The sequence below is a fragment of the Malus sylvestris genome, chromosome 2 (genome assembly GCF_916048215.2).
Source record: "Malus sylvestris chromosome 2, drMalSylv7.2, whole genome shotgun sequence".
NCBI lineage: Eukaryota > Viridiplantae > Streptophyta > Magnoliopsida > Rosales > Rosaceae > Malus > Malus sylvestris.
Window position 1 is genome coordinate 16,776,193 of NC_062261.1, and position 17,860 is coordinate 16,794,052.

At 38.6% G+C, this 17,860-nt stretch overlaps 1 pseudogene; it reads right to left on the reverse strand.

Moving 5' to 3' along the window:
* Positions 1-353: 353 nt before the first annotated feature.
* LOC126611261 (8-amino-7-oxononanoate synthase-like) lies at positions 354-5,124 on the reverse strand (annotated as a pseudogene).
* Positions 5,125-17,860: the final 12,736 nt, after the last annotated feature.

Below are 17,860 nucleotides of genomic sequence, written 5' to 3' on the forward strand. Positions count from 1 at the left end.
CCAAATTAACTGTGACATCACTAGTTAACCCTCAGATTTTCCTTGTATTATTGGATTGGATGATATCATTCGACAATCCAAAACATTCTTCAAAAGTTCCCTACATGACATCATAATACAGATACAATCAAAGATCATTACGTTCAATGAAAATCATAAGCATTGACAAAGCACTTGCAACTATGACATCATGTCACTCATGCTAGGAATTAAACTTAACGCGATCATGACTAGCAACCTTCACTACATATGAATATAAGTTTGTAACGATTATGTGAAACTTCCTTATACTCTAGCATCATATTTATGCATGTCAATTAAGTGTCGACCCTCAACCAATAAACACAAATAAGTTATCAATCAAACAGTTAAGCCAATTGCATTCAAGATTCAAGAATTCATAACTAAAATTTATCAACTCATATTGCACACATAATCATGACTTTGAAATCACTCTTAGCCAAGAGGGGTTTAGTCACTCATGTTTACAACAAAACGAAAGGAAAAGAAATTAAACATTGTAAATATAGAACGAATTACACCTAGAATGCTCCAACAATCAAGCTTAAACATCCAAGAGTCATTCCTTCTTTCTTCTTGTTGTGGCACAAAGGTGGATGGAGTGTATGAGATGTGTTTAAGGGTCAGGGAGATGAATGGGGTACGGCAAGGATGAATGTGTATGGTCCTGGTTGTGTATTGGTTCGGCTAGATGTATAGAATGGTGAATGAATGAAGGATGCGGCTAAGGTATAAAAAGGCTCTCCTCCTCGGCTAGGGTTCAGAAAAGGGTCTTAAAAACTTAACTAATTTGTCCCACAATTGAATAGGTAAGAAAAAAATCAGAAATTAAAGAGAAATATGTAATAAAGATGCGGCACAATATATGAAAGGTATTTAAGGTCAGAATTTAAGAGAAAAAAGGGAAGGAAGGTGCGGCTTCTTGTTTGAAGAAAAGGAAATGTGGTTTTAGATCAGAAAATAGGCAAGGAGAGGATCCCTTGTGCGGCAATGGATGGAACAAAACAGGAATATGGTTTAGGTGCAGAAAATAGGAAAGAAAGATTGTGTCTTGTGCAGCAAGGAACAAGAAATCAAAGGAATGGTGCGGCAATATCTAGGGCAGGTTCTAGAACTTCTAAAAACATGTAATTAGGCAACCTAACATGTTATGAAACCCTTGTGTGGCTGGAACATAGGTGAGGAAGGATTTGGAAACTTCCAAGCCAAGAATAGAAACTTCCAACTTTAGAAACTTTGGCTTTCAATTCTGAACTCTTTGTTCTTCATTTTCATTTATTCATTTTTTTCATCTCATTATTCATTCCTACCCTCCTTTGATCTTCAATTTCGTTCATCTACTTAGCTCAAAGCATGTGCTATTCATTCCAAGCCCAAAACTGCTCCAAAAAGCTCCAAAATGTACTTTTTTGCCTCCTTAACCCTTTGGACCTACAAACACACGAAAATGGCTTGAAATACTAATTTAACTAAGAAATAACAACCTAAATGCACAAGAACAAGCTAACTAAGTCCCATAAATATGCTCCTACCAGCGCTCAATGTCACACGCAACCTGGTGTTAGAAAAACAAAAGATGTAAAGGGCACAAAGAAACAACATAGTACTTGTGAGGCCAAACAGCAAACAGCAAACAATTATACAACGGAACGAAGATGAGTAAATGCACTGCAGCAGAATGGAAAGTGTCAACGAAGATTTGTCAGACCTGCAAGAGTTGGGTGGCACTGTTGGGGGCCTGATTGCAGTCACATGGAAACCAGATTTTAACAAACTCCTGGCCATTAATGATCAAAAATAGTTAGATGCGGTTGTAGAATAATCTACAAATCACACACAAACGGATAAAGTGGGAAAGCAAACCGGCTGGCTCGCGGAGCCTTCTCTTCACTCCCTACGATAAGAGATATTATGGGACTGTTTATTGGGATTCCAGTGAAAGTGCGAAAGTCTTGCACCCACTTCCAAATTTCCCTTCTACACCATGTTTCCTTTCTTGCCACAACAACCCCAGCTGCAAAGTTATATTTGTATTGTTAACAACAGGAAGTACTTCAACAAAAGGGGGAAAAAGTGATATAATCATACCAAGTGAATAATTGATGATAAATTACTGATAGAGGAATGCAGTATGATTATGATATTATTGCATTATCCTACGTTAAACAAATAACATATGCCACAAGCCTGCAACCGAAGCTTGACCCAAGCTGAAGCCGGCTTGCGAGTTAGGCCCAAAGCTTTTGTAGTAATAAGTTGCACATGTTTGGAAGCAATTATATTCAAGTAAAGCACCCTAACCAAACAAAAAAAATACCACGCACAGCAGCAACAATTGGTATTGGCATAGCAGTTGAAAATATAAAAGAGAGACCCCTTGATTGTATGAGTTGCTTCCAACTTTTGCTGATTATATGGCAATAAGACATTAAGTACTTACATTTCATAACTTTCCACATAATAAGATGAAACACACAAGAATTCAATACGTAGACACCTAAATTGCCACGGTTTTTTCCTCTATATTTCAGAGAAATGTAGTAATTCAGGAATATAGCATATCATTTCCAATTTCATATTTTCTAAAACTACTATAAACCGAACTTTTACAATACCTATTGCTGTTACTAAGAGAGAAGATAACTTGAACAATGACCTGCATGCGATGAATCCACCATGGCAACCGGCAGCCTTACTCAAAGCCCCAGCGCATATGTCAACATCTCTTTCACAGTTGTATTCCTCAGCCACTCCGCCACCATTTTTCCCGCAAACAAATGTTCCATGAGCCTGAGTAAGAGGAGTATATTTTGTATTTATCACTAATACCTTACAGAACATAATTAGATAATAAAAGAAAAAGAGCAAGTTTTTCTGGTAACATGGACAAATTTAATCATTGAGGATTAGTTAAATTGCAATCGTAACTGAGGAATTTGGTCATAATATTACTATAGCTAGTTGATGTGTATCATGCGTACAAGAAAGGCCTTAAAAAGGTTTCACTAGTATTTTACTAGGACTTACATCATCAATAACTAACAGAAAGTCATGCTCCCTGCATAGTTTCACAAGCTCAGTGATTGGTGCAAAGTCTCTGTCCATACTAAACAAGCTGCAGTGAGGAAGAAATGCAAGTCATAAGAAAGATAAGAAATAAAACTAAATAGAAACACCATGTGGAGATGAATTTGATTCCAACTGAAATGTTGGTATAGAAAGTACAATTTAAGAATAGCAACATTTACCTATCAGTCACGACAACTTTCTTCCTCATCGTGCAGCTTGATCTGTCAAACAACAAATGCATTTTTAAGCTATGGAACATAGTATATCCAGTAAGAAGAGGCACACAAAGATTTAAAAAAGAAAAGTTTAAGACATACAACAACGCATTAAGGTGAGTCATGTCACAATGCCTATAGATGAATATCTCTACGGATCTTTGCCGTTCAGCAAGACGAATACCATCAATGATTGACGCATGGTTCAGTGCATCAGAAAAAATTGCAATCTTTTCATGAGTTAAAGGTGTTTTTCCAGCAGACAAGAGAGAGCCAACATTTCCCAAAGCTACCACCAAGGCCATATTGGCTGCAAAGCCTGTGGGACAAAGAAGGCAATCCTAATGGATCAATTTTAAACCAGATTGCATCAGTTTTCAGCTAAAACACTAAAAAGTACATAAATAAACCAGAAAGTTCAAAACAATAAATCCAAAGCTTTAGACCTCCAAAATATCATGCACTTATGTCCAACGATTTCAACGAATTTTTTTTTGTAAGCATAATGCAGATGGTCACACTCGGTTGAGTAAATCATGCTAATTATTGCACTTTTTTTCAATAAATTGAAACTTTAATATTTGTCTAGACAGGAAACAGGAAATGATATTCATTGTATGGACGCTTGTTGCGTGTGTTAGAAAAAGGGTAGCAGTCTAAATCCCAAGTCTCAAGTTATTGCCCTTGTCACCATGGCACCATGGCTAGTTAACAAGAAGAACAGAAGGAACGATAAAGTCCACGTAAAAAGGTCGAATCAGTAGCGTATATTATATATACAGAGCATCCCATACCTGTTTCTTCTTTAAGTCAGCTAAGCTCGACTCCAATCGCCTATGGTAATCAGTGTATCCACAAATTAAAGCGGAACCCCTTGATCCCATTCCATGTTCTAGCGCTGCCTGGTTGAATATAAATTCTTATTACATGGTTCCAAAACATGGTGAATCAAAGATAAAATCTTTAGACAAGTAGTATCAGCAAGAGAACCTTAGCGGCAGCTTTTCCAATTGTGGGATACTAGGATGTGAACTCAAGCCCAAATAGTCATTTCCGGAGAATAGTGCAGCTTTTTAAACTTTTGGGTACCTTCCTCATCTCCTAAAGAGTCCAGAAATGTAACTGTAACCGTACCTCATACAAAATTCCTGAAATAATATAAAGGAAAATGGTTGTATTGAATTGTACCAGAACTGGGAATGTCAAGGAGCCATTTTTGGAATGTGGGTTCGGGAATGTGAACCTCCACAGAGGAGCGGTCCCATGTCTGCATTTCGTCGAACACCTTGAACTCATCCTCGGCAGATTTTTGGGCTTCTTGGGTTGGTCCGCTATGGAGGTAAATGGGTCTGAGAGAACGAAGAAGTTGCAAATGTTGAAGCTTATTAAGAGCGTCTTCGACCCAATGGCCCCAAGGGCTCATCGTCTCAAGTTCTGCAATTTGCAAAGCAGAGAGAGAAGCCGACTGGGGTAGTTGGAATGTTGCAGTATTGCCAGCAGCTATATCTGAATACTTGAATTTAGATGAACCTGGGTTGAGAGAACAGAGTTCAGAAGATGTGAGACGACACCTTCCTCCTACTCTGATGTCTTTGGATCAATCCTGGTTCCCAGGAGCTCTGATGGGCCAACCTTCAAGTGAGCTTCACCTTACAGCTTGCTTTTTTTTTGTTTTTATTTTTTCCTCAAATAGTAAATTTTGTTAGATTAGATATTAGATTAGTCACCAACAAGATTCAAATCTTACCTATCTTGCAAGGGCTTCATCTTACAACTAAGTCATCTGAACTTTGTAAACAAAAAATATTTTATTTTCTCAATGTAGTTTGGACACCATTTTTGTTTGTTTTGCACATTTTCCCCTTCTTATCGAACTGAATAAATAAAAAGAGAGTTAAGAGCAGTAATTAAGAAGTTTACAAAATTTCAAAAGGGTGTTTAGAAATCACTTCTTTATATTACAAATTCATTTAGTTTTAGTCTCTTGCACATCCCTGTTTAATCATTACTCTTGATTTTGTTTGTTTTATTCAATTCAATTACCAAATAAAGAGAGGTATGTGAGAAACTAAATAGGTGTGTGAAAATTACTTCTCTTTGGATTATTGGATTTTCTAGCACATACAAATCCCTAAACAATTCAATTTGTTTGTTTTATTCAAGAAAATGCGGTCCGACCACATGAGGAGACTAAACCCAATGTCGTACAAGGTACGATTGAACTGAGGCGCCTGCCCCTCTCCTCATCGGAAATCAGCACTAAAAGTGAGGTTTCACCCCTCTGATCTTCTGAATCCGCCATAATTTGGGTTGGGTTTGGTTGTGCATTGTGGCGTTGCGTTGTGGGTGAGGTGTTGTTGTGCGTTATAATTTTGAAACAATTTTTTTTCAAAAACACCCAGGCCAAACGACACCGTTTGAACCTGAGATTTTTATTTTTTTGTTTTTTTTTTCATACATCGATATTGCCCCTTTGATCTTCTGAATCCACCATAATCTGGGTTGGGTTTGGTTGTACGCCATAATTTGGGTTGGGTTTGGTTGTACGCCATAATTTGGGTTGGGTTTGGTTGTACGTTATGGCGGTGTTGCGTTGCGGGTGAGGCGTTGTTGTACGTTACAATTTTGAAACAATTTTTTTCAAATACACCCAGGCCAAACGATGCTGAGATTTTTTATTTTTTTTAGTACATCGATATTTTTACACTAAGGGGAGGGCAGTTCGACTAAGCCACACAATAGGCAACCTAATTTGATATCGAATTTGCCATCCATGAAATTTGAACCTAAGACCTCTCAATTCTAAGTGACGAAGAATACCACTAGACCGCAGTATTGACTGGCGAATGTGAGATTTAAAACAAATAATAAACAGAAGGTGCGGTTTGGAGGATCGGTGCCACTCAGATCTGGGATTGTAGCACCTGATAAAATTTCCACGTGGAAAAATTATATTGTCTTTGCATAAATCATTTTTTCTTCTAGCCTCATCTAAAAGAAAACTATAAGAAAATAAATATAAAAAAATTATCATAAAATCAAATAAAATTGTCGAGATATCGTTTTTATTTAAACCAGGAGCAAATATAAAATTTTATATTTCTGATGCGAAATATATAAGCACACAAATTAAACCCCCTTTTTATCAATTGTAGTAAAATATGTAAGTAGGGATCGTTCTAGGCCGGGGATTAGGAGGGATTGCTAAATCACTTGGAAACTGACTTGAAAACGTAAAAACAAAGTTTAAAACACTAACTAGACTCAAAGAATGCAAAACTATACTTTAAAACACTAAAACAAACCAAAAGACTCAAAACAGCCCCTAAACACTCAAAACTACCTTAAACACACAATCTAGGCAATTTTGGGACTCTAACACAAACTTGGACGAATTTTGGTTTTCTAATGAACTAAAACACTTAAAAACATAATCTAAGACAAGTTCTAATTAATATGACTCAAAGAAATAAGATGGGGTTGATTTTGGACGAAAATAATTAAATTAAGACAAGAACAAAGTAAACAAATTCTTAGACAAATTTAAGTGAATCAAAACAGATTGTAAAATGAATTTGAATGAAACTTATGGATGGAAGGCTAGCTAGGAGGTTCTTCTCCACACATGTCACACTTGCATACAAAACGATTTCCAGTTGCTTTTCGATAAGCTATGAATACTCAACGTCCCAAATTAACCGTGAATTGCACTAATTAACCCTCAGTTTTTCCACAAGTTATTGGGTTGGATGATTGCATACGACAACCCAAAACATTCCCTACAAGTTCCCTACATGAATTGCATAATAGAGATACAAGTAAGAATCATTAAGTTCTATGAAAAACATAAGCATTGACGAGGCACTCGTTACTATGATTTGCATGAAACTTATGCCAAGAATTTACTTAACGTGATTGTGACTAGCAACCTTCACTACTTGTGAATATGAGTTCATAACGATTAGGTGAAACTCTCTTATATTCTAGCGTTAAATTCATGCATGAAAATTAAGCGTGCACTCTCAACCAACATACACAAATCATTTTTTATACGATCGGATAAGTAAATTGAATTCATAACTTATGAATCACAACTGGATGTAATCAAATCATATTGCAAGTATGAACATGGTTTCGAATCACCCCCTAACTAAGAGGGATTTAGTTCCTCATACTCACAAAGCAAAGATACATAAAATTAGACATTAAAATCAAAGGAAAGAAAACACCTAAAATGCTCCAACTTGGGTAGCAAGTGCATCCAAGAATTCTCCTTTGCTTGCTTGCGGCAGATTGCTTTGTGGACGGATTTTTGGGTAGTTTTATGATGTAGAATGGATGGGGAATGGTATGGAAAGGTTTAGGGTAAGTGTGGAGGAGTGTTTGAGGGTTGGGGGGTGGTGGAGAGCTAGGCAAAGAGGGTGGAAGAAGGTGGAGTGGCTGTTATGTTTTCTAGGCACTAGAATGGTGTTTTTGGGGTGTTTTGCTACCTAGGGTGAGTATGGACGAATTTCTGTGATGAATGGTGAATATGAGAGTGTGAACCCTTTGCCAAGGGGTGTAAACATGTATATATAGGCCCCAAAAACCTTAGAGAATCAGGTTAGGCTAGGGAGAATGCACGGCAAAGAGTGTATGTGGTGTGCAATGGTCCAAGGGTGAAAATGAAGTGATGATGCAAAGTGTGAAGGGTAAAATGGAGTGGTCTTGTAGCTAGGGGGCATGAATGATTGTGTACATTGCATAGAGATGGAAAGGGAGGTGAAAATGTGTCAATAAATGGGTCAAAGGTGCAGCAACATGTGGTACACAAGGCATGGGATTCCAAATGTGAATGATGGAGCATCAATTGGTGCATGTTATGGTTGTGAAAGTTGTATAAAATTTTGTGGGTGAAGGGAACAAGAGGTATCAAGCAATTAAGTGTAATAATTAAATGAATTGAAGCATGAAATCAGAAATTATGTAGGGGACAAGAGTGATCAAGCATGGCATGGGAATCCAAAGGGAATTCTATGTTGTTTTGCATGGCAATGAAGGCAAGTTGGGGTGACAAATTTTTGGGCTGAGTTCTTCATCTTTTGGACCATAATTCTTCACATTCTTGGCCTCTTTAGTTCTCAAATTCGTCCATCCACTTTGGCCCAAATATGTGACATGCATTCCAAGCTCCATTTTGCTCCAAAATGCTCCAAAATGCATCTTCTTGCCTACTTTGTCCATAAAATCTGAAAACACACGAAAATGACTTTAAACATTAAAATAACTAAGGAAACACGACATAAATGCACAAGAACAAGCCAACTAAGTCGCATAAATATGCTCCTATCAAATTCCCCCACACTTAGCTTTTGCTAGTCCTCGAGCAAAACAAAGAGATAAAATGAAACAAAGTAAATAAAACACAACCTAAACCTTCCAACATTTGCCTCAGGGATTTCCAATGCACATGACATGTTAAAAATTATTATCCCCACAGATTTAAGTCATCTTCACACTTAAGCACGTACTTAATCATAGTCACCACTTACTTGTTCACAAATAATCGATTAAAATAATGTTTTTGATGTAGTAACATGCCTTAGAGAAATCACTCAATTCCTTACAAGATATGCACTCAATTTTCACTCAGATTTTCTAACTACACACCCTATACTATTTATATGTGAGAAGATTGATGTAGATATGAAAACGAACGCTCACATATATGTATCACAAAGAAAGCAATTTCTGGAGTTAATAAGCATGTTTAGATATGATCTCATGAATGGAATGCTACTACTTAGATGCGAGAACCAGTGACACCATATGCTCATATCAATTTCAAACTCCACATATTGAAACGCATGACACTCAAGATGAAGTTTAAGGGTTGTAACGGGGCTTGGGGTGATGGCTAACAAATGAAGGATAAGGATAACAATCGTTCTTAAAGCAATAGCAAGTAAAGTAATGAAATTGAAACTTAGAATTCACTTAGATTGCAGAAATCAGCTTTTAGACACGAAGGGAAAATTCAAGCAATATTTAGGGCCGAATTCTATGTTTTAGACCATTTCTTCAACAAGCAGCACTTTAAAACTCTTTTTCGCATATTTTTCAACTCCTTTTCTTTTTTTTTTTTTTTTAAACTCTTCTTTTCTTTTCAACAAGCATAATAACTCACACTTCCCCCACACTTGTTTTCTGCCATACATTAATAAAAAGAAATTCAATTTGAATCATGCTTTACTATGCTTCAAGAACAAGGGTATGGATGGTCCTAAACTAGGCTAGGTAAGGATAATGTGGTTTAACAAAGAATGTAGACTATCAAGGCTCAATGGGGTTAACTTAAACATATAACGATATGGGATACATGGCAGTTTGGCTTTGGTGGTGGTAACTACACAACTTCATCTTGAATATGTTTTATGCAAATCAATAGCATGCTTTGAATGAAATAGGCATGAGTTCTAGCATTTGGAACTAAATGATGAAACGCCTTCTAAGTAATAACCAAGCAAAGAATAATGAGATCATGCAACGACTTTAGTAAACAAGAATGCACAGATTTTAACTCTCCAAATAAACGTTTAAGCTCAAGTCTCACAAGGTTGTAGCGTTAGTTTGAGTTCTTTCCTTCAAGCATGTTACAAAAACTAATTTTTTCTTTTATGATTACATGTGATTTCATAAGTTATAACCACAACCACGCATAAATAACGAGTAAATCAAACTTTCATCCATGTTTATAACTCTCTTTAACAGTCATGCAATTACAAACCGAATCCTCATCATTTTGTTGGAAGGTACCCTAAGACACAAATAAGCGCACAAAAACAACTCTTTTTTGGATTTTCAAAAACAATTTTTCAAATTTTTATGAATTTTCGGATTTTTATGTCAAAACACACTGAAACACTCCAAAACAGCTTAAAAATACTTAAAACAACAAGGAACAACACTAGAAGTAATGGGTGATAAATTTCTACGAATTTCATGCAAAACAATGGTTACCCCCCCACACTTAAATCAAACATTGTCCTCAATGTTTCAAGCATATACTCACACCAAAAACAAGCAAATAACAAACGACAAATAAACATGACAAATATGGCAAAGTAAAAACCAGACAGAGTAGAGTTTAAGAACGCAAATCTGGTTTTGGAAATAGTTGATCTTGTTGACTTTCCACAGCTTTGATCTTGAACTGGATTGGAATTGTACAGCGAAGCTTTGCTCTTTGGTGATGTTGCAGTTCCTTATTTGTTCTCTAAGCAGATGTGGCAGCTTCTTTAGTTCTTCATCTCAGACTTCTTGTGTTGGGTTGATTGTGCAAGCTGCATTCTTCTCTGCTTGTTTCTTCTGCACGACGGGCGGGCACGAGGTAAAGATGTTGGTCTGTTTCTTTCTTCAATCTTTCCAAGTGCCCACCTCTTGCTTTCTTTCTCCTTGTCCCTAGTTGAGGATGAATCAGTACGTTGTCTCCATATGCTTCGAGGTATCATCTTCACTCCCCTTATACGTGAGAGACGAAGCGGAAGCACAAGATGATGAGTACTCGAGAACAGGTGCTGGCTGGAGAAAGGACAGGGAGAAAGCATGATATGAGATACTTGTGCTCTCAACCTTTATGATATGAAATACTTGTGCTCTAGATGGGTTGTTTGCAGGGGTATCCCAGGGGATGAAAAATACAAAGTGACTCGAGAGGGTTTGTTGGAAAGCCATTTCAGAGAGGATGAAGGGTTAAGTGAGGCTGAAAGTTGGGTGAGACTGCTTCACTTTGAAGTTCAGCATTTATAGAATTTTCTTAATGGCTAGGAAGGCATTGTTCCATTACTCGTGTCGGCAAGCCTGGGATAATTTAACAGTAGTTTTCACGTGCATTCCGCTTCTCCAAAAATTTTCGACAGATTGCGCGTGATTTACGCAACGCAGATGTGCAAATTGACAGATGCTGACACGTCTCGATAAAGCAGAGGCCTCTTTAATATCCGGAATTTACGCTTCGAGTTCTGAGCTTCGTTGAGGGCAGAGATTGCATGTGAGAAGTGCTGACGAGGCTGAGAGAGACAGATGGTTGGAATCGGTGCTTCGACAGACTGCCCGTAATTTTCGCAAAGCTGAGTTGCGTGTGATGGGTGCTGACGAGGCTGAGACAGTTGACACTCTTCGGTATCTGGAATTGGTGGTTTGTGAGCAAGCCCAACTTTTGAGAAAGCTGGCGCCTCTTCGATCTCCGAATGGCTTCTTCGATTTCTGAGCTCACCTCTTCGATCTCTGAAATCCCATCGCGTGCTGATTTTTATAGAGGTATGCAGGACGTTCAAAGCACTCTTGAATTTCTGCCTGTAAAAACTCCCGTTTTGCACTTCTACGATCTTGACTTGTCCGATCTCCTCTTTCTTTAACACCTCTGAAAAATGTCTGGCCTTTCCGACCGTCGTTTTGACTTGAACCTTGGTGAAGGAGCATCCCCTCCTTCTCCAGACAACATATGGCGCCCGTCCCTCATATCCCCTACTGGTCCTCTCACCGTTAGGGATTCGGTGATGAAAAATGACATGACCGCTGCGGTGGTGGCTCGGAACCTTGTCACCCCCAGAGATAACAGACTGCTCGCTAGACGGTCTGATGAATTGGCAGTTAAGGAGTCTCTGGCTCTTAGCGTGCAGTGTGCGGGTTCTGTGTCCAACATGGCCCAACGCCTATATGCTCGAACCCGTCACGTTGAATCGTTGGCGGCTGAAATACAGAATCTCAAAGAGGAGATTAGAGGACTCAAGCATGAAAATAAACAATTGCATAAGCTTGCACACAGTTATGCCACAAACATGAAGAGGAAAATTGGCCAGCTGCAGGAAACTGATGGTCAGATTTTACTTGATCACCGGAGGTTTGTGGGTTTGTTCCAACAACATCTACCTTCATCTTCTGGGGTGGCACCGCATAGTGAAGCTCCAACTGATCAACCTTCGATACCTCCTCCTTCTGTGGCCCCACCGACTGCTGAGACTCCGCCGACTACTGCAACTCCGCCGACTACTGCGACCTCTCCCAAGCAGCTTTTGTGAAGGCTCCCTCTTGTATTATGCTATGTTTCTTTATTTCCCAGTTTCCTGTTCATTTCCATGAAGTTTAATGTTAAAATCCTTTGCATATTTGTTAATGTTTCAAAATAGAAAGTCACAACCAAAAATAATTAAACAAGTAATAAAATTGACAATCAAGCAGAATAAATGGGTTGCCTCCCTTAAAGCGCTTGCTTTAACGTCTTCCAGCCGGACGATGAACACCTTCACTTCTCCTTGGAACCCACGGCATGCAGGGGGATCTCCTCCACAACATGCTCTACAAAGCTCTCGTACATTGCATCCTTGAATGGAAATGGATAGTGATGTTTGTTGATGGGTGCGTTGTGTTGCCTAAGGTTCACGTTCCTGTGCCCACCGTCGGGGATCTGCTTGGGTATCTGCACCAAAGAAGGGAACCACCTATCAACTTTAATGGGAATTGGATTTGGATTAGGTGGCTTACCTATGTGATGGGATGAAGTGGCAGCAATGTGAACATTCTTCCCCATGGTGCTTTCGGCCAATTTGAGCATTGTGAGGGCAGTGGCCGTATGGTCCTTGTACTTCACTCCAATTCCCTCGTCTTGCATGGTTGTTGATGCATCATTTGTGCTTGGTGCTGAACGGTCCAGTCCTATCTTTTCAATTTTATCAATGGCACAACAAGAATGAACAACATTAGGAGTCTCAATGGATTCAGAAATTTTAAAACTAATCATGTCACCACCAAATGCCATAGTGACTAATCCTTTGGCCACATCAATCTTCGTTTGAGCAGTTTTCATGAATGGCCTTCCAAGGAGGATGGGCAATGAAGGGGCATGGTCCGATTCATCCATTTCGAGGACATAGAAATCTGCCGGGAAGATTAAATGATCAACCTGCACTAAAACGTCTTCCAAAACTCCCTTTGGATAAGCGTTAGATCTATCGGCCAATTGTATGATTACACCATCATTTTTCAATGCTCCTAAGTTCATAGATGCATAAATGGAATATGGCATAACATTTATAGAAGCACCTAAATCAAGCATGGCAGATTTGAAACGGGTATTACCAATGACACACAGAATTGTAAAACTCACCGGATCTTTGCATTTGGGGGGTAGTTTATGTTGCAAGATGGCGGAGACATTCTCACTTACATGTACCACCTCTTTCTCCCGGACACGTTTCTTTGTTGTACAAAGCTTCTTTAAACACTTGGCATACTTCGGGATTTGCTTTATGGCATCAAGGAGGGGAATGTTGACATGCACCTTTCTAAATGTCTCTAGAACATCTTTTTTCTCCTCTTCGTTCTTTGATTGCAAAAATCTGCTAGGAAAGGGGACATTCAAAGGAAAAACATTAGTCGGAATTGAATTTAACACATTCTTACCCTTATTGGACAGATTTGAAGGTTTAGGGGCCATGGACACTTGCGGCATAGGTGTGTCCATCCTTGCCGTGGGTGGGCTTGATTCCTCCTCTTCCATTTGCAAAATTTCATCCTCTTTGGGACCTGTTTTTGATGAAGAACCTACCCCAACCTCCTTACCACTTCTTAGGGTGATTGCTTTGGCTGATTCAAACCCTCCATTTGGATTTGGAATGGTAGAACTAGGGAGCCTTCCTTGGTCTCTAATCTGCCCAACAACCTCGGCAATCTGTCCCATTTGTTTCTCTAGTTGGTCCACCCTTTTGTTTTGATTTTCCTGCCCATTAGTCAAAGTGGTTAGTAACTTAACAAGTATATCATTATCCAAAGCATTACTTGAAGTATTTGGGGCAGATTGTGGTTGGAATTGAGGGGGTGCGTATGGTTTGTTGTAGAAGCTCGGGGGTTGTTGCCTAAAGCCTCCTTGTGGTTGGGCTTGTTGTGGCTCTCTCCATTTGAAGTTTGGATGGTCTCTCCACCCCGGATTATACGTGTTGGAATATGGATCATGTCTTGGCTGATTTTGGCTTTGAAACCTAATGGCATTAGCGCTCTCCCATCCACCATTCTCAATGAGTTGAGGACACTTTTCGGATGCATGTCCTTGGATAGAACATACGCCACACACCATGGGTCCTTGAATCTTCATTCCCTCGGCCATCTGTGAAACAAGAGAAGTAAGATTAGCTAACTGAGATTGAATATTGGAAGTGGAACTTACCTCATGCACTTGTTGCCGTGGGGGTCCTCTTTGGCCTACACCCTCATATTGTTGAGCGTTCAATGCTCGATTAGCAATCAAGGTTTTTGCAGCCATGGGCGTTTTGTCTACCAATGCTCCACCCGCCGAGGCATCGAGCATTTGACGTTCTAGTGGTAGGAGCCCTTCGTAGAAGTATTGCAAAAGCAATTCCTCATTCATCTGATGCTGTGGACAAGAAGCAACAAGTGATTTAAATCGTTCATAATATGTAGGAAAAGACTCACCTTCATCTTGTTGAATTCCACTTATTTTTTTACGAAGAAGAATGATGCGAGAAGTTGGGAAAAACTTCTCCAGAAACGCCCTCTTCATACTCTCCCAATATGTAACTGTATCGGGAGCCAACTCGTATAACCAATCCTTGGCTTTGTCCATTAAAGAGAATGGAAAAGCCTTCATCTTTAAAATACTTCCGTCAACGGTAACCGGAGTCATACTTGAGCACACCACTTCAAATTCTTTCAAATGTTTGTTCGGATCCTCCATGGACAGCCCATGGAACTTTGGAATGTGGTGGAGCAAACTTGACTTTAACTAGAACTCTTCAGTTTTACCTTGAGCAGCCATGGGATATTGGATACACAATGGTGCGGCATTATCCAAACCCGAGGCGGCAAGCTCCTTGAGCGTACGGTTGTCCATGGCTATACCTTGCTCTTCTTCACCCACTTGTGGCGTGGGCTTCTCTTCAACCTTAACTTCTTGCTCTTCTAATTCAGGCTCGGGACTAGGAGGATTAGACTCTTGCAATTTCTTTTTCCTTCTCAAAGTCCTCTCAAAATCACTGTCAAAGTCGGAGATATGCTCACGAACAGGTTGTGAGCTACAGGTCATAAACTAGTACCTAAAAACAAAGAAAACAAAACAAATCAGCAACTTAAACAGAAACTTAAACAAAATACAATAATTCGAAAGAAAACAATCAAAGAGATTAGCAAAGTTGCTAATCCCCGGCAACGGCGCCAAAAATTTGATGCGAAATATATAAGCACACAAATTAAACCCTCTTTTTATCAATTGTAGTAAAGTATGTAAGTAGGGATCGTTCTAGGCCGGGGATTAGGAGGGATTGCTAAATCACTTGGAAACTGACTTGAAAACGTAAAAACAAAGTTTAAAACACTAACTAGACTCAAAGAATGCAAAACTATACTTTAAAACACTAAAACAAACCAAAAGACTCAAAACAGCCCCTAAACACTCAAAACTACCTTAAACACACAATCTGGGCAATTTTGGGACTCTAACACAAACTTGGACGAATTTTGGTTTTCTAATGAACTAAAACACTTAAAAACATAATCTAAGACAAGTTTTAATTAATATGACTCAAAGAAATAAGATGGGGTTGATTTTGGATGAAAATAATTAAATTAAGACAAGAACAAAGTAAACAAATTCTTAGACAAATTTAAGTGAATCAAAACAGATTGTAAAATGAATTTGAATGAAACTTATGGATGGAAGGCTAGCTAGGAGGTTCTTCTCCACACATGTCACACTTGCATACAAAACGATTTCCAGTTGCTTTTCGATAAGCTATGAATACTCAACGCCCCAAATTAACCGTGAATTGCACTAATTAACCCTCAGTTTTTCCACAAGTTATTGGGTTGGATGATTGCATACGACAACCCAAAACATTCCCTACAAGTTCCCTACATGAATTGCATAATAGAGATACAAGCAAGAATCATTAAGTTCTATGAAAAACATAAGTATTGACGAGTCACTCGTTACTATGATTTGCATGAAACTTATGCCAAGAATTTACTTAACGTGGTTATGACTAGCAACCTTCACTACTTGTGAATATAAGTTCATAATGATTAGGTGAAACTCCCTTATATTCTAGCGTTAAATTCATGCAAGAAAATTAAGCGTGCACTCTCAACCAACATACACAAATCATTTTTTATACGATCGGATAAGTAAATTGAATTCACAACTTATGAATCACAACTGGATGTAATCAAATCATATTGCAAGTATGAACATGGTTTCGAATCACCCCCTAACTAAGAGGGATTTAGTTCCTCATACTCACAAAGCAAAGATACATAAAATTAGACATTAAAATCAAAGGAAAGAAAACACCTAAAATGCTCCAACTTGGGTAGCAAGTGCATCCAAGAATTCTCCTTTGCTTGCTTGCGGCAGATTGCTTTGTGGACGGATTTTTGGGTAGTTTTATGATGTAGAATGGATGGGGAATGGTATGGAAAGGTTTAGGGTAAGTGTGGAGGAGTGTTTGAGGGTTGGAGGGTGGTGGAGAGCTAGGCAAAGAGGGTGGAAGTGAAGGGAAAATTATGAGATTCTAGAATGGGATTTCATAATGACTATCATGCATATACAAATCAAAAATTTAATATACGAAAGCAGCGGAAGCATTTATAACATATTATCAAAGCTATAGTCATGCAAATCCCCTTCAAGGTTCATAGGTTTATATATAATGCATCAAAACAATTTTTAGAATCAAGAACAAAGTGAAGGTTAGTCTTATACCTCTTGATCTAGACTTAAGACCAAGGATGGACCACCTCCAAGGCCTTTGCTCCTTGAAATCCTTGAGCCTAGCTTCCCTCCTTGCCTCCTCCACTTTGTTACAATGAGTGCTACTAGGTTCTCTTCAAGTTCCCAAAGTAGGAAACCTTTAAAGATCCTCACCCACTAGTGTAGTGAGAAGGATGAAGGAATAACCAAAAGGGTGTAAGAGATGTTAGTAAAAACCCCCCTTTGGTGGCCGGCCTTTGTGGTTCAAGATGGCTATTTTCTTTTGCCTCTTTTGTTGTTCAAAACTCACAAAAACCCTAATGAACTTTATCTCTATAAAGTTGCTTATATAGACAAAAAAAAAAAAAACCTAGTCAACACTTGACTAAATATGTCACCTTTCCTCACCTAAAGTGGCCGGCCCCTTTGTGTTGTTTTTGGGCTTTGGGCTTTTGTTATTTCAAGTCATCCAATGCTTGAATAAAAGCCCAATGGGTTTAGGCCCAATGGGCCTAATTAAACCCGAACGTTTCTTTAAGCCCAAAACGATCTTTATCGCTTTTATGATTTCTTTAGACTTTTCTAAATTAATCACAACACATAATTAATCCAATTAATTGTTTCCATCATCCATTAGTTACTCACTACAATAGTGTATTGGTGAACAACCTTTTAGGTTCTAATTAGCAAGGCAGTGAGGTGATTGGCATTAATCCAATTGCTTATATTTAATTCAATCACTTAGTGAATTAAAACCTCATTTTAATTCACCTTTCTTCTTTGACGACTACATCTAATCATCTAGAAGAACTCACAA